The sequence below is a fragment of the Pipistrellus hanaki genome (assembly GCF_964339955.1).
Source record: "Pipistrellus hanaki genome assembly, chromosome: 4".
NCBI classification, from domain to species: domain Eukaryota; kingdom Metazoa; phylum Chordata; class Mammalia; order Chiroptera; family Vespertilionidae; genus Pipistrellus; species Pipistrellus hanaki.
The window spans coordinates 101,100,090-101,121,949 of record NC_140506.1 but is presented as its reverse complement, the minus strand read 5'-3'; the positions used below and the strand labels follow the sequence as shown (position 1 = coordinate 101,121,949).

Sequence of the window (21,860 nt, the reverse complement as noted above, 5' to 3'; positions counted from 1 at the left end):
TAAGGTTTTTGACCAGCCTTCCTGGCTTCCTGTCAATATCTCTTTTTCAGTGGAACTGATTTGGTTTCCAGCAGGTATTTATGCCACCATTTTGGTTTCTCCTCTGATTGGTTGATTCTTGTATGTGCCCTGACCAGGGATGGAACCTGCAACCTTGGTGTATGTAGATAATGCTCTAACCAATTGAGCTGCCTGGCTAGGGCATTTTTAAAAATCTAAATAAGAAGTATAAATGTAAATGCAATGACCATTTGAAATGCATATACTTAAAAGCTATGATTTTTTCCTCTAATTCCAGAAAATAATTTCTCTGTATATGTGAAGCACTACTTAAGCACAAAAGTTTTCTGGTTTCTTTAAGGTTTCTAATAAAAATATTTTTTTTTAATTTAAGAACCTTCGTTCAACATTTCATACCTTCATTCTCTGCTTTATCTTTCTAACACAATATACTATATTTTAACTTATTTATATTTATTATTATTTGTTCCCTTTGGTTAAAAAGTAGCTCTTGTGAGGACAGGAATTTTTATCTACTTTTTAAACTACTGTATCCCCAGAGCCTAGTTAATGCCTGATACACAATTGACAACCTATGAAAATAAATGAGTATTTATTAAGATTACAGTCTCAGTAGTTCTAAGTAGGCAAAAACAGGGCCCTTTCTTCACACAACTACTGAATCTGTTTATATACACTGTTATTATTATTATTTAAATTTTTATTTAAATTATAAAGGAAATTTCTAGTTATTCAACGTCTTGCTTTTTGGAGCAACATTTGGAAATTTTAAGTGTGAGCCTTCCCAGAGTCAAAACAAAATCTTTTGTGATATACCATGTCTCCTTCCTTTGGACCTAGGTAACCTGAACCATGAAAAGCCAAATTTGTTCTTACAAGATTAAAAGGTACAAAATTTCTTCATTTGGTTTTCTAAATGATTTCTCTCAGGTGCTAAATGTCACATAATCATGGAGATTGAACCACAATGTGATGTCGAAAAGCTCTCTACAATGATTCAGTCTCATATTCCACATGCCAACTTGGAAAAGTACTCTGAAGCTGAATTATCATTTGTCCTACCCAAAGAGTATATGGACAGGTATAAATTTAGGGAGTTCTATATGGGTGGTTTGAGTGACCAAAAATTATTTTTAATTTTCCAGGTTTAGCAAGTTTAGTAAGTAGTATTTTGTTAATGAACCAGTTAAGTTGTCATTTGCCAATTAGAGTTGAGAAGTTCACAGCTGAAGATTTCTTTCACTAATTCGGGGATTGCTTATTCAATTCACCTTCATTCAAAGCTTATTTGATGTTTTTCTTTCTTTTTTATTTAATTTATTTTATTTTTAATTACATTTAGTTAGGTGATATTGTTTATTATGATCATATAGGTGTAGATTTCTGTGTTACAAGATCTATATATTGCACTGTGTGCCCACCACCTAAAGTTCTGGCTTTTCTTTTTGAGAGAGGTTTGCCATTTATTTTCTATCGCTTCCTGGTGCTCACAAGAGTAATTCATTATAAGATGTTCATAATAAACAAATTTTATGTATGATAAGATCCAGGGAGACATTAAGATGAAATAAGAAAGTAGCTTCAATTGCAACTCTTGGAGTAAGATTAACAAGGACACTTGTTGGGTAATTATAATTCTGGAGGTGCTGAATAATGCTCTAAAAAAAAGTTAGAGAAGCTGCTTAAATGTATCACATCTGTCCAATCCTATATCATATGTATACACATGACATTGTCAGAAAGAATAAGTACATCATTAAGTATAAAATAAGAAATGTAAGGATTTAGAAACAGGTAATACTTTTATCTTGTACTCCCACTAAATACTCTGGATATGGAAGGAAAAAAGAAAAAGAATTCCTGAGAAATGAAGAACTAGCCACACTGTTTATTTTCAACACTTTAGATGTGGAGATTCTGGGCCATGGACAGTGGACCTAGTAAGCACAAAATGTAAATCGTGAAGTTAGGGGAAAATATATGAACTCAGAATGAAAGTAATTTTAAACCAAGTGTTGAAGGAGAAAAAACAACTTGAATAAACTGTCCATAGCCTGTTTGTTCTCAGTATTGTTCACTATAGTAAGAGAAGAATAAAACGACCAAGAGTTCTTGGTTATTTTCAAGACTTCGGTAGCTTAATTGTTTATTTCTTTGGGCTGGGCACAATTCTAAATGTTTTCCAACTCTGTATTTACATAAAAACAAGGGAGAGACTTATAATCAATACTGATAACCTCAATGCCTATATTGAGGTTATCAGTATTGATAACCTCAATGCCTAAAAGACACAGATTACCAAAACTAACTCAAAAAGAATTTAATTTGAAAATATATTTATTAAAGACATTTAATTTGTACTATAAATCATCCCCACAGAGAAAACTCCAGGACCAGATGACTTCTATTAAACATTTAAAGAAGAAAAAATAGCAATTCTAGAAAACGAGGGAAAAGGGAACATTTCCCAATTTGTTTTATAAGGCCAGTATTACCCTGGTACTAAAACCAGTCAAAGACATTACAAGAATATTATTACGAGTAGTATACAATAATCCTCAACAGAATATATGGACCCTTAAATATAGGTGAATAGGGATTCTATTGAGAAGACTCAAAAGGAAGATAACAATGACCTTTTCAACCTAAAACAGTGTTGACTTTTCCTGGTAAAACTATTCTTGGATTCCTTCATGTAACTGCACTACAATTAGCAAAACCTTCATACAATTTACCTATATGATTAAATCTCTCCAGTGCCCAGCTACTGTTTCACTAATTCTATTTTCTTATGGTTCATACTTCCTGTACTTTGTGAACTTTTTCATTTGATGTAGGAATCACATGTGAATAAATTAAATTTTATTAACACTTCTAAAAATAAATTTATAATTTTAGAAGAATAAAAGAATATATACCAAAGACAAAGTTGCAGTATAGAGAAATTGCTAAGTAAAAATATCTTTTTTTTTATTTGTTTCACAATAAGCATTACAGTGAAGAATAATCTAAACATCTTTCCATGGCTAACTATAAATTATTACAGAACAAAACAATACTGAAAATAATTTTTAAAAAACAGCCTGAAACTTGAAAATGGGCAAAGGACTTGAATAAACATTCCTCCAAAGATGTACAGATTGCCAATAAGCACATGAGATGTTCAACATCACTATTCATTAGGGAAAAGCAAATTAAAAAACAAATACAAAAATAGCAAAGGTTGGTAAGGATGTGGAGAAATGGGATGTAAATCAGTGTATCTGCTGTGGAGAATGGTATGGAGGTTCCTCAAAAAGTTAAACATAGAACTACTAAATGACCCAGCAATCCCTCTTCCAGGTATATACCCAAAGTAATTGAAAACAGAAATTCTAACAGATATTTCTACACCAATGCTCATTATTCACAAAATCCAAAAGGTGGAAACAACCCAAACAACCACTGAATTAATGGGTAAGCAACATGTATATCCATACAATGAGTATTTTTCATTCTTAAATATTCTGACACATGCTACAACATTTATGAACCTGGAAAGGATTATGCTAAGTGAAATAAGCCAGACACAAAAGGACAGATAGTGTGTGATCCCAACTTATGTGCAGCACACAGAACAGACCAACCCACTAAGACAGAAAGTGGAAGTGAAGCTGAGGGAAGGAAGGAATAGTGAATTAATTATTGTGTAATGGGTGTAGTTTTAGTTTGGGATTGTGAAAAAGTTCTGGAAGTTGGGGGTGATGATTGTACAACATTGAGAATGTGCTTAATGATGCTTCAATTATACACTTAAAATAATGAAATGGTAAATTTTATGTTTCATATCTATTACCTCAGTAAATAATTTAAGAAAACAGTAGGAACATTCAAGTGTTTAATTCTATGATACATCATCTGTCTTTCTCATGGTGTTCTTATCACCCGAAGCCCATCTTCTTTCATCACCATATATTTGACCCACTTCACTGCCCTCCTAGTCCCCTTCCCTCTGGTAACCACCATACTGGTATCTGTGTCTATGAGTTTCTGTTCATTTATTTATCTTGTTTGCTCATTTGTTGCTTTCAATTTTGTATTTTACGTATGAGTGGAATCATGTTCTTATCTTTTACCTAATTTATTTCCCTTAGAATAATATTTTCAAGGTCTCTCTCTCAAATCAATAAATTTTAAAAATGTGTGAAAGATCCATCCATATTGTTATAGATGCCAGTATTTTATCTTTTGTTATGGCTCAGTAGTATTCCATTATATGTATTTTTTTTAATATTTTATTTACTAGAAAATAAAATGTATCTAGACTAGTGCTTTTTCCTTTCTCCTTGCCTCCAGATTTGAAGATCTGTTTAACGATCTGAAAGAGAATCAGAGTGTGCTGGGTATTATCGACTTTGATGCTTCAATTACTACCATGAAAGAAGTCTTTCATACGTGAGTAATAATCACCTTAAAAAATTCCCACCACTATCATACACCATTTTGAAGGCAAACTTCACCCTATTTGCATTGGACTAAATTAATTACAGTTATGTATTTTTGAAAATATGTTAATATTTATGCTAATGTATTTTTGTATTTTCATCTAAGAATGTGTAAAGATTTTGAACTTGAGCTTTGATTCATATGTCATATTATGTTAGTCAAGAAAAAAACAATTAAAATTGGTGTTATCATAGGAAAAGTTAGAGTTCTAACTTGGATTCTGAACTAGAAATGACTTTAAAATTTTGACCTAACCATGTTCCCATAATTTATTTAATTTGTACATTATTTTGTTTTATTGACAGTGTTACAGATGTCCCCTGATTCCTCCCCCCTTGCCACCCTCTTCCCATCATCTAGCCACCTCCAGCCTTCACCATACAATTGTCTGTGTCCATGGGTTATGCATATATGCATATATGCATACAAGTTCTTTGATTGATCTCTTTCCACTCATCCACCCCCACCTTCCCTCTGAGATTAGACAGTCTATTCTGTGTTTCCATGCCTCTGGATCTATTTTGTTCATCAGTTACTTATGATCACCAGATTCCACTTATAAGTGAGATAATATAATATTTATTTGTCTTTCTGTAACTGGCTTATTTCACTCAGTGTAACACTCTCCAGGTCTCTCCATGATGTCTCAAGGGATAATAAATACTTATTTTTTATAGCTGTGTAGTATTCCGTGGTGTAAATGTATCACCACTCAACTACTGATGGATCCCTGGGATGTTTCCAGATCTTAGCTATTGAAAACAATGCTGCTATGAACATAGGGGTGCATACATTCTTTCTGATTGGTGTTTTGGGATATTCTTAGGATATGTTCCTAGAAGTGCTATCACTGGGTCAAACAATAGTTTCATTTTTGTTTACAAAGTTATAGTTGTCTCCCATTCACCTCCTTTACCAACCTCTACCCATCCCAGGCCCAACTCCCAGGTCTTCACCACCCTATTCCCTGTGTCCATGGGCAATGAATATCAGTACATAAGTTTTTTTGTTTAATTTCTCCTCATCTCCTCACCCCCACATTGAGATATGTCTGTCTGTTTCATGCCTTATATGCTTCAAGTCTTATTTTGTTGATCAATATTTTAAAAAATTAAAAATGGAACTTTTGTTTGACCCAGCAAATCCACTTCTAGAAAAATATCCTAAAAACCCCAAAACACCAATCAGAAAGAATATAAGCACTGCTATGTTTATAACAGCTTCATTTACAGTAGCTAAGGTTGGGAAGCAGTCAAAGTGCCCATTAGTGGATGAATGGAAAGTTCCTTTTTTTTTTTTTTTTTTTTTTTTTTGAGGAAACTCCATACTGTTTTCCACAGTAGCTGCACCGATCTGCATTTCCACCAGCAGTGTACTAGGGTTCCCTTTTCTCAACATCCAGCACTTGTTGTTTGTTGATTTATTGATGGTAGCCATTCTGGCAGGTGTGAGGTGAGGGAAGGGTGTTTCACTTAGCGTAATACTCTCCAGGGCCCTCCATGTTGTTGCAAAGGGTAAGAGATCCTTATTTTTTACTGCTGCATAGTATTCCATGGTGTAAATGTAATACAGCTTTTTATCCACTCATCTACTGGTGGGAAGATGGGCGTTTCCAAATCTTAGCTACTGTAAATAATGCTGCAATGAACATATAGGAATGCATACATTCTTTCTCATTGGTGCTTCAAGATTCTTAGGATATATTCGTGGAAGTGGCTTTGCTGGGTCAAATGGGAGTTCTGCATTTAATTTTTTGAGGAAACGCCATACTGTCTTCCACAGTGGCTGCACCAGTCTGAATTCCCACCAGCAGTGCACATGGGTTCCCTTTTCTCCACATCATCTCCAGCACTTGCTATGTGTTGCTTTATTGAAGGTACCCATTCTGGCAGGTATAAGATGACACTTTGTTGTATTTTTCAATGTGCATCTCTCATGATTAGTGACATTGAGCATTTTTTTTTCATATGTTTGTTGGCCATCTGTACGTTCTCTTTGGAGAAGTATCTATTCCAGTCCTTTCCCCATTTTTAATTTTTTTTAATTTTTATTTATTATTGTCTTAAGATTTACATATGTCTCCTTTTCCCCCAATTGACCTCCATACAACCATTCCAGGACCAGCTCCCACCGCACCAGTGTCTGTGTCAATTGGTTATGCTAGTATGCATGCTTACAAGTACTTTGGTTGCTCTCTAACCACTTCTCCACCTCCCCTGCCATTTGTCTCTGGTTCTATTTTTGTTCATTACATTATATCTCACATATGAGTGAGATCATGTGATATTTATCTGTCTCTAACTGGCTTATTTCACTTAGCATAATGCTCTCTAGTTCCATCCATGCTGTTGTAAATGGTAAGAATTCCTTCCTTTTTACAGCAGTATAGTATCTCATTGTATAGTTGTACCACAATTTTTGAATCCACACATCTGCTGATGGACACTTAGGCTGTTTCCAAATCTCAGCTATTGTAAATTGTGCTGCTATGAACATGGGGTGCATATTTCCTTTCTGATTGGTGTTTCTCATTTCTTGGGATATAGTTCTAGAAGTGGTATTACTGAGTCAAAGGGCAGTTCCATTTTCAACTTTTTGAGGAAACTCCATACTGTTCTCCACAGTGGCTGCACCAGTCTGCATTCCCACCAGCAGTGCAGAGGGTTCCTCTTTCTCCACATCTTCACCAGCACTTGTTGTTTATTGATTTGTTGATGATAGCCATTCTGACAGGTACCTCATTATTGTTTTGATTTGCATCTCTTGGATGATCAATGACTTTGAGCATGTTTTCATATGTATCTTGGCCTTCTGTATGTCATCTTTCAAGAAGTGTCTATTTAGGTCTTTTGCTCATTTTTTTTATTGGATTGTTTATCTTCCTTTTGTTAAGTTGTATGAGTTCTCTATAAATTTTGAAGATTAAACCCTTATCTGAAATAGCATTGACAAATATGTTCTCCCACGCAGTGGACTTTCTTGTTGTTTTGTTGATGAGTTATTTTGCTGTGTAGAAACTTTTTGTTTTGATGTAGTCCCATTTATTTATTTTCTCCTTTGTCTCCATTGCTCCAGGAACTATATTGGTAAAGATATTGCTATGACATATATCTACTGTTTTGCTACCTATGGAGTCCTGTAGGATTTTTATGGTTTCTCATCTTTATTTTTATTTATGGTGTAAATTGGTGATTTAGTTTCAAATTTTTGCATGTTTCTGACCACATTTCCTAGCACCGTTTATTGAAGAGACCGTCTTGATTCAATTATATGCTCTTGCCTCCTTTGTCAAATATTAATTGAGCAAATGGCTTGGGTCGATTTCTGGGTTCTCTGTTCTGTTCTATTCCATTGGTCTATATGCCTGTTCATGTGCCAGTACCAGGCAGTTTTGAGAACCGAGGCTTGGTAATATAGCTTGATATCTGGTATTGTGATCCCTCCAAGTTTGTTCTTTTTTCTCAGGACTGCTACAACTATTGGGGTCTTTTTTTATTCCATATAAATTTTGGAGAGTTTGTTGCAGTTCTTTGAAATATGCCATTGGAATTTTAATGGGGATTGCATTGAATCTGTAAATTGTTTTGGGTATTCTGGAGATTTTAATGATGTTGATTCTACCAATCCATGAACTTGGTATATTCTTTCATTTGTTTATATCTTCCTCTGTATCCTTTATTTAATCTCCTGTAGTTTTCCGAGTACAGGTCTTTTACCTCCTTAGTTAACTTTATTCCTAGTTATCTTAATTTTGTTAATACAATGATAAATGGGATTTTTTGTTTTTTTGCTTATTTGTTTCCCTTTCTGTGAGTTCATTATTAGAGTATAAAAGGGCCATAGATTTGGATTGTTAATTTTGTATCCTGCTTCATTGCTGAATTCATTTATTACAGTGGTTCTCAACCTTCCTAATGTGTGACCCTTTAATATAGTTCCTCATGTTGTGGTGACTCCCAACCATAAAATTATTTTTGTTGCTACTTCATAATTGTAATTTTGCTACTACTGTTATGAATCGTAATGTAAATATCTGTGTTTTTCTATGGTCTCAGGCAACCCTTGACAGCAGTTCTCAATCTGTGGGTCACAACCCCTTTCGCAGGGGTCACCTAAGACCATCAGAAAACACAGATATTTACATTATAATTGATAATAGTAGCAAAATTATAGTTATGAAGTAGCAACAAAAATAGTTTTATGGTTGGGGTCACCATAATATGAGGAACTATATTAAAGAATCATGGCATTAGAAAGGTTGAGAGCCACTGATGTATTAGTTCTAGTAGTATCATGTCATCTGTGAATAAGGACAGTTTTACTCATTTTTTTCTGATATGAATGCCTTTTATTACTTCTTGTCTGATCGCTATGGCTAGTACTTCCAGTATTATGTTGAACAGAAGTAGTGAGAGTGGACAGCCCTATCTTTTCCGGTTCTTAGAGAGAATGAGTTTAGTTTTTGCCCATTGAGTATGATGTTAGCTGTGGGATTTTCATATAAGGCTTTTAATATGTTGAGGTATGATCCCTCTTTTCCCATTTTGCTGAAAGTTTTTATCAAGAAGGGGGTAAGAAGGAGAGATCAATCAAAGAACTTGTATGGGTGCATATAAGCATAAGGGATGGATGCAGACAACGGGGTGAGGGTGAGGGCAGGACTTGGAGGGATGAGGAGACAATGAGGGGATAAAGACACATTTGTAATACCTTAATCAATAAAAAAAAATTTTAAAGAAAGGCTGTTTGATTTTGTCAATGCTTTTTTCTGCATCGATTGATATGATTATGTAATTTTTGTCTCTCAATTTGTTTATATGATGGTATCATGTTTGTTGATTTTCGGATATTGTACCATCCTTGCATTCCCACTTCATCATAGTGTATGACCTTTCTAATGTACTGCTGGATTCAATTTGCTAGAATTAGGTTGATGGTTTTAGCATCTATGTTCTTCAAGGATATTGGCCTGTAGTTGTCGTTAATTGTGGTGTCTTTAACTGATTTTAGAATTAGGGTAATGCTGGCTTCATAGAAAGAACTTAGAAGTGTGCCTTCCTCTTAAATTTTTTGTAATAGATTGAGGAGGATAGGTTTTAGTTCTTTGAATGCTTGGTAGAACTTCCTGTAAAGGCATCCGGACCAGGGCTTTTGTTTGCTGGAACATTTTTTATCACTGTTTCAGTTTTTTTGGTGCTTACTGGCCTATTCAGGTTTTGTGTGTTTTTTAATTACATATGTATCCTTATTCCCCCATTACCCCTCAACCTTCCCCCACCATTCATTCCCTTACCCTCCTGTTGTCTGTGTCCATTGATTAGGCTTATATGCATGCACATAATTCCTTTGATTGATCTCTACCCCTTACCTCCACCATCCCCTACCTTCCCTGATGTTTGATGTTCTGATAGATGTTTCTAGGGTTTTTTATTCTTCCTGATTTAGTATTGGGAGCTTGAATTTTTTATTAATATGTCCATTTCATCTAGGTTGTCCATTTTGCTGTAATAGAGTTGTTATTTTTTTCATAATCATTTGTATTTCTGTTGGATCGATTTTTACTTCATCTCTTTCATTTCTCGTTTGGTTTATTTGAGTTGTCTCTTTTTGCTTTTTGCTAAGCCTGGATAGAGGTTCATCAATCTTGTTTATCCTTTCAAAGAACCAGCTGTTGTTGATCTTTGTTTTTTGTTTTTTTGTTTTTGTCCCTATGTCATTTATTTCTGCTCTGATATGTATTATTTCCTTACTTCTGCTTATGCTGGGCTTTTTCTATTGCTCTCTTTATAACTATTTGAGTTGTAGTGTTAGATAATTTATTACCATTTTTTTCTTGTGTTTTGTTTTTTTTGTTTGTTTGTTTGTTTTTTGTGGTAGGCCTGTAAACTTCCCTCTCAAGACTGTTTAAATGTGTCTCTTAAATTTTGTATTATTGTGTTTTCATTGTCATTTGTTATCATGATGCTTTTTATTTCTTCATTGATCTCTTTGATAACTCAATCATTGTTTAATAGCATGCTATTTAGCCTCCAGTTGTTTGATTTTTTTTCATTGTTTTTATTGTGATTGATTTCTAATTTTATGCCATTGTGATCTAAGAAGATGCTTGATATGATTTCTATCTTCTTGAATTTGAAGAGACTTTGTTTGTGCCACAATATGTAGTCTATCTTTGGAAATGCCCCATGTGCACTTGAAAAGAATGTATATTCCATGGCTTTTGGGTGAAATGTTCTGAGGATGTCAATTAATTTCGTCTGATCTAGTGAATTATTTAGGATTGATGTTTCTTTGGTGATTTTTTGTTTAGAGGATTTACCCAGTGGTATTAGTGGGGTATTGAAGTCCCCTACTATGATTGTATTGCTGTCAATCTCTCTCTTAATATACTCCAGAAGTTTGTTTGTTTGTTTGTTTAAGTATTTGGGTACTCCTGCATTGGGTGCATGTATGTTTACCAGAGATATATCTTCTTATTGGAATGCTCCCTTTACTATTATGAAGTGGCCTTTGAGTTCTAATATGTCAGATATAAATATTGCTACCCCAACTATTTTTTCATTTCCATTTGCCTGAAAAACCTTTCCATCCCTTCACCATCAGTCTGTGTGAGTCCTTTGTTCTGAGGTGTGTTTCCTGTAGAGAGCAGATATATCGGTCATGTTCCTTATCCATTCAGCTACCCTAGGTCTTTTGATCGGGGCATTTAATCCACTTATATTTAAAGTTATTATTGGTAAATACTTGTTTGTTACCATTTTTATTCTTTAAGCCTATATTCCTTCATCCATTCCCTTTTCTTCTTTTTACATTGCCGCTTTGCCGCTTTGGTGGCAATAAACTCACTTAGTCTTTTTTTGTCTATGAAGCTCCTGATTTCACCCTCAACTTTGATTGATAGCCCTGCTGGGTACAGTATTCTTGGATTCAGCCCCTTACTTTGCATGACTTTATATATTTCATTCCATATCTTTCTGTCTAGATGTGTTTCTGTTGAGAAATATTTTGATATTCTGATGGGAGATTCTTTGTAGATAACTTTCTGTCTCTCTCTGGCAGCCTTTAAGATTCTTACTTTGTCATTGGTGTTTGCCAGTTTAATTATAATGTGTCTCAGTTTAGGTCTTTTACGGTTCATCTTGTTTGGGACTCTGTGAGCTTCTTTGACTTGTATGAGTTTTGTTTTTGTTTTTTTCTTGCCAATATCTGGGAAGTTTTCTGTCATTATTTCTTCAAACTGATTTTCTATTTCTTGCTCAGTTTCCTCTCCTTCTGGTACCCTTATCATGCAAAGGTTGTTTTGTTTCATATTGCCCCAAAGTTCCCTCAGGCTCTCCTCCTGTTTTTTAAGGTTGTTTTTTGTTTTGTTTTGTTTTTTTCTAGTTGCTGCTCTGCCTGGGTATATTTCCCTACCTTGTCTTGTAGCTCACTGATGCAGTCCTCTGCTTCTTCTAGTATACTGTTGATGGTTTCTTTATTGCAGTGATGTCACTCTTCATTTCTTCCTCGTTCTTCTTCATTTCCTCTTGGTTCTTGCACATATTGTTGAATTTGTCTTCCATCCTTTTCAGCATCCTTATAATCATTGCTCTGAATTATTTCTCTGACAAATTGCTTGCCTTCATTTTATTCACTTCCTTTTCTAGTGATTCCTCCCTTTTTTTATATATGGGAGCTGTTTCTTTGTCTCCCCATGTTTGCTCTCCTCAGGGTGTCTGGTTATTGAAATGTTGATCAAAAGGTACAAACTTTCAGATATAAGATGAGTAAGTTCTAGAGAATACAGGTCTCCACAATACAGTATGGTAACTATATTTAATAATAATTGTAAATTTGAAATTTTCTAAGAAAGTAGATCACAAATATTTGTTTCATCTCTGTGAGGTGATTAATGTGTTAATAAGCTTGACTGTGGTAAAGATTTCACAATGTATACTCATATCAAAACATAATGTTCTATATCATAAATACATATATAATTTGTATATGTCAGTCATATTTCAATAAAGCTAAAAAATAAAAAAGATAAATAGAAGGAAACAAGACCTTAGAAATAAACCAAAATATATTAGTAATTATGTAAATGGATGAAATAAAATTTGAATGCCACCTTTAAGAGAATGTGTGTGTTTGTGCATGTTTTTGCATGTTTATACATTTGTTGGGAAAATATCTCATCAGGATTCTTTCTAATTAAGAATTTTTTTTCTTCCACTTATTTATATTATCATATTATAATCAATGGAAATTTATTGCCATTGATTATAATATGAAGAATTAAAAACTTCAGATAACAAAAAGTATTAAATGACTATTTTAGAAAGCATAATAGTCCTCAAAATTAGTATCAAACAAAAGACAACCCTGCAGGGATGCTTTAAAGCAGGGTTTTAATATGCATATGTTATCTTTAAAGGCTACAGAAGTCATCAATCCACTCACTACTGGGAAGGTCATAATTCAGAATGATTAATGTTATATTCCATACAAATGCTATGACAGGATTTAAATTACCTTGATAGTTCTATGGTGAAAAAAAATACAACTTTTAAATCATGTATTTCTTACTAAGTGTTTTATTAATTTAGTGTAATTTTTCCTGTCTTCAGTATATTTATTTGTGATATATATCTTCTATTATTCTACTTAGTACCTTTCTTCTGTATGTCTCTTTATTCTTCTTAAATATCTATGCCCAAAGACACAGCTTTAAACATAGGCAGTAGTAGCAAATGTAAGAACTTAAAAAAATACCTACTAGCTTATATCCCCATAATTCAATAAAATACATAGCATTGTAATGCTCAAAAAAGAGTTACTATCTTTCATGAAAGGTAAGTTCTTTAACTTGTATAAATTCATCTTAATGCAACATAGAATATATTCAAATATTTTTCTCATGATAACACAGTTCCTCAGAATTATAGGAACTCTGCCATAAATTGCTGTTATCCTTCTGGCCAGTTTAATGGGAGCCCCTGTTACCATGCTGCCTCAAAACAATATTCCAACCATGAGAATAAGGAAGGAGGGTCCACATTTGGAACTTTCTTTGACATTCCCCAAAATATTATAGTTTAAGGCTCTTGTCAAAATAAAATGTTTTGTGCTTTTTCCATGTACTTGTGTGTATGTAGGGTCAATAAACTGGCAGATTCCCAAGTGGACATTCTACCCAGCATATCCTCTTCCTTGGACACAAGGAAGAATAGGATTATGTCCAGAAACTACAGTGCACCAGCTTTCTCCAGACTGAGTGAAATTGCTACAGTTCAATTTAACACTGGGGTGAGCACATTTACTAATAATTTAAACAGTAAGTTTGGTTTGGGTTTGAGATGTACAATTTTAAATATGAACTTTAAAGGTGTTTTAAGTTTAGCCATAGAAGATTCAGACAGATATGATATCCTGATGCAGGAGAAATGTGTTTTAAAGAAAAGACAGCTGCTACTCTTACTATTGATATTATTCAGAATCACTTTGAAAAGTACTCACTCATTTTCTCATAAATTTTCCTTGTTCAGATCTAACATAAAACTCAAGATTTATGACAGTTGTGATCAGATGATACTGGTTGATCAGATTAGGGGTATTTTTTTCCCCCACTGTGAATCATAGTTTGTATATTAAACCCTAGAAAAGGGAGAACCAAGATGGCAGTATAAGTAAACACTGGTCCTTGCTGCCTCCCACAACCATATCAAAATTACAACCAGGAGCCGGGGCTCCCCGCAGGCCGGCGTGGTGCCGGGCCTGGAGAGCCTAAAGGCGTTGGGATGAATGAGCCGCTGGTGGACTGCGAGGGCTACCCCCGCTCAGATGTGGACCTGTACCAAGTTCGAACTGCAAGGCACAACGTCGCCTGCTTGCAGAACGACCACAAGGCGGTGATGAAGCAGGAGGAGGCCCTGCACCAGCTGCGCACCAGCTGCATGCTCGGGACAAGGAGAAGCAGGCCCGGGACATGGCCGAGGCCCAGGAAGAGGCCATGAGCCAAAGCCTGAGCAAGAGCGAGGGCCTCAGTCCCCCCCCCCCCCCCCCCCCCCCCCCCGCCCCAGGCCTTTGCCAAAGTGAACAGCATCAGCCCCGGCTCCCCCGTGAGCATCACGGGTCTGCAAGTGGATGATGAGATTGTGGAGTTTGGCTCCATAAATACCCAAAATTTCCAGACACTGCGAAACATTGGCACCATGGTGCAGCACAGTGAGGGGAAGCCCCTGAATGTGACAGTAATCCTCAGAGGGGAGAAGCACCGGCTTAGACTTGTCCCAACACGCTGGGCGGGGAAAGGACTGCTGGGCTGCAACATTATTCCTTTGCAAAGTTGATTGTCCCTGAGGACCATATCAGGAAAGCATTTTCTGTGGCCCTAGACTTGTGTCTGGGGGGGGGGGGGGGGGGCCTGTTCTCCCTTCTCTTCTCTCCCTGGAGTTTTAGGATCTGGAAGCCTGAACTTCTAGGTGGTAGAAACACCATGGCCTCCGGGTGCAATCTCGTGGGATTAAGGCATTGTTCAGAACTTGATATGTGTTTAGCATCTTTCTGAATTAGACCATGGCCCCAACTAGGAATCTCTGTTGGCAAGAGGGTGGGAGTTATTCCAACAGGTGCTGTCATGACTTTATTCTTTTAGGAATTATTTTCTCCAAATAAGCCATTTTATAGTAAAAAAATTAATTAATTAATTAATTAATTAATTAATTTTTTAAAAAAAGAAAAGAAAAGAAATAAAAATACAACTAAAATACATAACAACTATCATCCAGAACTTTGGGAAAACTGGAAGAGTGGAAGAACTACAACTAGGAAAAAAATAAAGAAGAAAGAGGATTGAGACTGGTAGTAAGTGTTGAGGCCTGGATGTGTGGAGGTGCAGAACAGGCTGGCATCTGAGTGTGCCACTTTTTAATCAGGAGGGGGATACAAGCTCCTGCATGTCTGAGCTCCAGTTCTGGGTGAGAATTTGGGGGACCAGGACACATACGGGGTAAAACTGGACTGTCTGGCATCAGGACAACCTTTTTTCAGATGGAGGTGCATGCAACAGCAGTTGGAACTCTCTGGTGCAGGACTGACTGGCAGCCATTGCTGTTTTCTCTACCTTCAAGATTCCCTGACACCCCACCCAATTTACAACCTTACCCAAACTGTGTGCAGTGGTTTTTACATATGAATGTCCTGTCTAAAACCTGTCAAATTGTAGCTGACAAAATGTCAGGGAGACCCAAATCTATCTAAAGAAGACAAAGGCCAACACTGCAGCAGCCTACCTAGCTTCGCATCTGGGCCTGTCTGGGTACTTCGAAACCCGACACAAAGAGGTGGAATCTACAAATCTCTCTGTAGCTCCTGTTGGGTAGCCCCAGGCAATGGCTGATTTTGAACCTTCTTGGAGATCCAAGAGCCAGTGTACCCAGTGATCCCTGTGAAACCTCACCAAATTACAACTCTTCACACCCATGAGTGACACACTCAAGGGAAGACTCAGTGAGCACCAAAGCCCCACTAAAGCAAGTCCTACCTTATAGGGGTGTCTCCTGCACAGCAGCTCTTCCACTGGAGACACAGGTGGACCTCACAGCCAATTGGCCTAGAGGTAAACACAGGAATCAGCCAAAATGCAGAGACAAAGAAATGTGTCACAAATGAAAAAAAGCAAACTACTGGATATAGAGTTCAAAACCACTGTTATAAGGTTATTCAAGAATCTTCTAGAAACCTCTGAGAAACTTAGTGAGATCTAGTGAGAATGCAAAAAAATAAAAATAAAATGGAAAATAACTAGTCAGAAATTAAACATACGCTGACTGAAATAAAGAATAATATGCAGGGATTTAACAGTAGAGTAGAGGATCACAAGAATCAAGTCAAAGATTTGAAACACAAGAATCAAGTCAAAGATTTGAAATACAAATATCAAAATAGCGACTGGAAGAACAAAAAGAAGAAGAAATCCAAAAACATGAAGATAGTGTAAGGAGCCTCTGGGACAACTTTAAGCATACCAACATCTGAATTATGGGGTTCCAGAAGAAGAGAAAGAGTAAGATATTGAAAACCTATTTGAAGAAATAATGACAGAAAACTTCGCCTACCTTGGGAAAGAAATAAACGTACACACCCAGGAAGTGCAGAGAACCCCAAACAAAAGGAACCCAAAGAGGACCACACCAAGACACGTCTTAATTAAAATGCCAAGGGCAAAAGACATAGAAAGAATATTAAAAGCAGTAAGAGAAAAACAGCTAGTTACCTACAAAGTTGTACCCATACGACTGTCAGCTGATTTCTCAACAGAAACTATGAAGGCCAGAAGGGAGTGGCAAGAAATATTCAAAGTAATGAACAGCAAGAACCTACAGCCAAAATTGCTCTGCCCAGCAAAGCTATCATTTAGAATTGAAGATCAGATAAAGAGCTTCACAGACAAGAATAAGCTAAAGGAGTTCATCACCACCAAACCAGTATTATATGAAATGCTGAAGAGTATTCTTTAAGAAGAGGAAGAAGAGAAAGGTAAAGATAAAAAAAATATATATGAACAATAAAGTTACAACAAGTGAATCTAAAAATCAAATGAATAAAAAATCTGATGAACAGAATAAATTGATGTAAAATGAATTGATGTAAAATAAAAAATGAATGTAATATAATCAGGGGCATGGAAATAGAGTGGACTGACATTTCTCAGGGGAAAGGGGATGTACGGGTGCAGGAAGAGATGGAACAAAGATCTTATATGCAGGTACACAGTACCTATGGACATGGACAGATTTTTAATCTAACAAGAATATAAATATGTTTCTCTAATAAAGATTTTTTTAAAACCTAGCAAAGGATAATACTCTCATATAAGTTTTATAGGAATATTTCCTTTTAAAATGGAAATATAGAAGGGTGATTTTTTTTAATATTAAGTAAAAGAAATTAATAAGATTTTGTTTTTCTAATCAGAAGTGCTATATGTATATTAATGAATAAAATCATTTGAATATTTTTCATGCAGTTAGATCAGAAACCAGATTCTAATTATTTCCCTTATTACCTTACACAAATAAAACTTTTCATACCAGTTTGTGGTTTTGTTGGGTCCAATTCAAGGATATATTTGCATTATATGTGTGTATCTTCAATTTTTGTAAAAAATTGAATCGTTAATATTAATGGGTTTCAACATGAATATTGTACTTGAGTCACCAACAATTGTACTGCTATGTTTTTCTTCTCTTTTCAGTTTCCACTTTTCTGCCAGCAATTTTATTGCATGTTTATAAAGAGAGCACTATTCTCTTTGCGTAACTGGAAAGTGATGTTGCTACATATATTAGCAATTGTCTTTGTCACTTCATATCTATTAACAACTCGAAGCTTACGTTCTGAAGTACCCACCAGAGAAATTGATTTGAGACAATATGGTCAAACAGTTGTGCCTTACTCAGTTTCAGGAAAATCTGATTTGGCTATGAATTTCATAACGAACCTTAAGACTTTTCTAATGTTTAAGAAGCAAGAATTTCATGAAACGCAAGGTAAGACCCATGTATAATGATAAAAATGTAATATGCTAATTAGACTGGACATCTTTACAGATGACCTTCCAGACAAAGCCAGGGCTGCAAGGAAATCTCTGGCCCCCAGTGCCTGCTGGCAGTCCAAAGGAAGCCCAGGTCCCAGGTGCCAGAGGGAAGCCAGTGCCTGCAGCCAGGGAAAGGAAGGCCTATGCTTGCATGAATTTCATGCATTGGGCCTCTAGTAGGAAATAAAGAGACTGCTGCTATATGAAGACACATTTGTATCACTTGCAAAAAAGAGATTTAACTATGGTATTTAGCTACCCATTTCTTTCTTTTCCTACAAATGACCTTAAAGGCAGCTAAGTAAGAGGCAAAAAAAAAAAAAAAAAAAAATGTACACTAACGGCAACTGACCACAAAAGTAATAAATAATTAATGGAGGTGTTTTGGCACTGGGTGGTCTTTCAGCTAATTCTATCACCATTCAGAGGACAGGAAAAATAGCCAAAATACTACGTTGTGAAATTTAGCATAGATTTTTATTTTAACAAGAATATAAATATGTTTCTCTAAGCTCTCATAAGGTGAAATGTTGGTTTTAAAAGGGGAGATTGTTCTTTAATCTAATATATTGGCCATTGTAAAAACAAATGGCTGCCTTACCTGGTTTGGGTCAATGGATAGAGCATTGGCCTATGGACTTAAGCGTCCTGGGTTCAATTCTGGCCAAGGGCACATACCCAGATTTCTGGCTCTGTCCCTGGGGGACAGGAGGATGCAGGAGGCAGCTTATAAATGAGTATCTCGAGTATCTCGAGTATCTCTCATATTGATGTTTCTCTCTCTCCCTCTTCCTTCCTCTCTGAATCAATGAAAGTATTTTTTTTAAAATATATAAAAGCAAGTGGCTGAAGACTTAATAAACTGACTCCTCAAACTAAGTTTTTGAAGATAGTATAAGTAACTATACTTAATTTGTTCAATGTTTATTTTCATAAAAACCATATTGAACACATTTTATGCATTTTTATTTTTTTATGCTAAAACACTCCTTTTATGCAGTTTATTTGTTATCTATTGTGTGGCAAATTGACCAAAAACTTAGTGGATGGAGAATTTGAATTTTTGGTATGGTGAAATGAACCTCTCTCTAAGAAAAGCAACAAAGTACTTAGAAAACAATATTTCCCCCATTTTTAATCATCTTTATTTTTCAATTATAGTTGACATAATATTATATTCGTTTCAGTTGTACACCCCAATGATTAGCCATTAGATAACTTAATAAGTTATCATCCCAATAAATCTTGCACCCACCTGACACCATGAATAGTTATTAGAATATTATTGACTATATTTCCTATGCTATACTTTACATCCATGACTATTCTGTAACAACTAACTTGAATTTCTTAATCCCTTCAACTTTTTCACCCAACCCTTCAATCACCCTCTCATCTGGCAGTCATCACACTGTTCTTTGCATGAATCTGTATCTGTTCTACTTGTTCACTTGTTTTGATTTTAGATTAAATTGTTGATAGAAATGTATTTATTGACTTTAAAAAATATATTTTTATTGATTTCAGAAAGGAAGAGGGAGATATGAGGACAATTATGTGATACCATAATCAATAAAAAATAAAATATAAGAGTATTGGGAAATAAAAAAAGAAAAGAAACATCAATGATGAGAGAGAATCATTGATTGACTGTCTCCTGCATGCCCCCTACTGGGGATCAGACCCACTACCTGGGCATGTGTCCTTGATCAGAATCGAACCTGGCATCTTTCAGTTTACAGGCCAACACTCTATCCTCTGAGCCAAACCAGCTAGGGTTTTATTGACCTTTTATTATTCATATTTTTATCTTTTTTTCTTCTTCTTAACAAAGACCCTTTAACATTTTATATAATACGTTTAGGTGGTGATAAACTCCTTTAGCCTTTTCTTGTCTGGGAAGTCTTTATATGTCCTTCTATTCTAAATGATAAGTTTGCTGGGTAGAGTAATCATGATTGTAAGTCCTTTTTTAATTCTTTATTATTTAAAGTATTACTTATAGTCTCCTCCCCCGCCCCATTGACCTCTCTCCAGCCACCTCCCCGACACACACATACCCGCTTCCCTGTAGAGTCTGTGTCCATTGTTTATGCTTATACTAGAGGCCTGGTGTACAAATTCATGCATCAGTGGGTTCCTTTGATCAGTGGGTTCCTGGCCTAAGGGATAAAGGACAAAACTGGCTCTCCAACATCCTCTGAGGGGTCCCAGATTGCGAGAGGATGAAGACCAGGCTAAGGAACCCATCAGTGCACATTGGGGCCAGGGAAGGACGCAGGAAGTTGGCCAGCCAGGGAGGGACAGCGGGAGGGCTCCAGGGTGTGTCCGGCTCATCTCGCTCAATCCAGATTGGCCGGACCCCAACAGCAAGCTAACCTACCAGTCGGAACTTCTGCCAGTGCATGTGGTCAGTGCATGTCATAGCAAGCAGTTCATTAGCTGGCCTTAGCATATCATTAGTATATTATGCTTTGATTGGTTAAATGGCTAACCAGATGACTGGACACTTAGCATATAAGGCTTTTATTATATAGGATGCATGCATTCAAGTCCTTTAGTTGATCTCTTCTCCCTTTCCCTGCCTTCCCTCTGAAGTTTGATGGTCTGTTCAATACTTCTCTATTTATGGATCTATTTATGTTAATCAGTTTATGTTGTTTATTATATTCCACAAAGGAGTAAGATCATGTGATAATTATCTTTCTCTGACTGGCTTATTTTGCTTAGCATAATGCTCTCCATGTTCATCCATGCTGTTATGAATTATAAGAGTTCTTTCCTTGCTTTAAATGGCTGAATATTTCTTGCCACTTCCTTCTAGCCTGCAAAGTTTTTGTTGGGAAGTCAGCTGACAGTCTTGTAAAGATTCCACTGTAGGTAACTAACTGCTTTTCTTTTGGTGCTTATAAGACTCTCTCTTTGTCTTTAACCTTTTGAGTTTTAATTACATGTGTCTTGGTTTGAAGCTCTTTGAGTTTACCTGTTTGGAACTCTCTGCACTTCTTGAACTTGTATGTTTATTTCCTTCACCAAGTTGGTGAAGTTTTCTGTCATTTTTTTTTTCAAATAAGTTTTCAATTCTTTGCTCTTTCTCTCTTATCCTTCCAGAATCCCAATGATGCAAATATTGGTATGCTTGAAGTTGTTCCAGAGGTTCCTAACACTATCCTGATTATTTTATATATATATATATATTATTGATTTTTTACAGAGAGGAAGAGAGAGAGAGAGTTAGAAACATCGATGAGAGAGTGTCATCGATTAGCTGCTTCTTGCACGCCCCCTACTGAGGATGAGCCCGCAACCAATGTGCATGCCCTTGACCGGAATTGAACCTGGGACCTTTTAGCCCACAGGTAGATGCTCTATCCACTGAGCCAAACAGATTTCGGCTATCCTGATTATTTTTTATTCCTATTTTCTTTTTTCTGTTGATTAGTGTTTTTTGCTTCCTTAACTTCCAAATAGCTGATTTGATTCTCGGTTTTATCTATTCTACTACTGATAGTCTGAAAATTATACTTAATTTCAGTTAGTATATCCTTCATTTCTTCCTGGTTCTTTTTATGCAGTTGAGGTTCTTACTAATTCATTGAGCCTCTTGTAACCAGTGTTTTGAACTCTACATCTAGTAGATCACTTGTTTCCATTCTTTTCAGTTTTCTTAATAAAATTTTGTTCTGTTCTTTCATTTGGGACATACTTCTTTGTCTCCTCATTTTAGCAGTCTCCTGTGTGTGTGTGTATCTATTAGGTAAGACTGCTACATCTC

General features: G+C 35.8%; 1 pseudogene across 1 annotated transcript; it reads left to right on the top strand.

Annotated features, from left to right (window-relative positions):
• Window positions 1-971: 971 nt before the first annotated feature.
• On the top strand, window positions 972-15,170 carry LOC311621780 (26S proteasome non-ATPase regulatory subunit 9-like; annotated as a pseudogene). The gene is made up of 4 exons: window positions 972-1,102; window positions 4,357-4,455; window positions 14,034-14,098; window positions 14,245-15,170. The product of its transcript is annotated as a 26S proteasome non-ATPase regulatory subunit 9-like (transcript).
• Window positions 15,171-21,860: the final 6,690 nt, after the last annotated feature.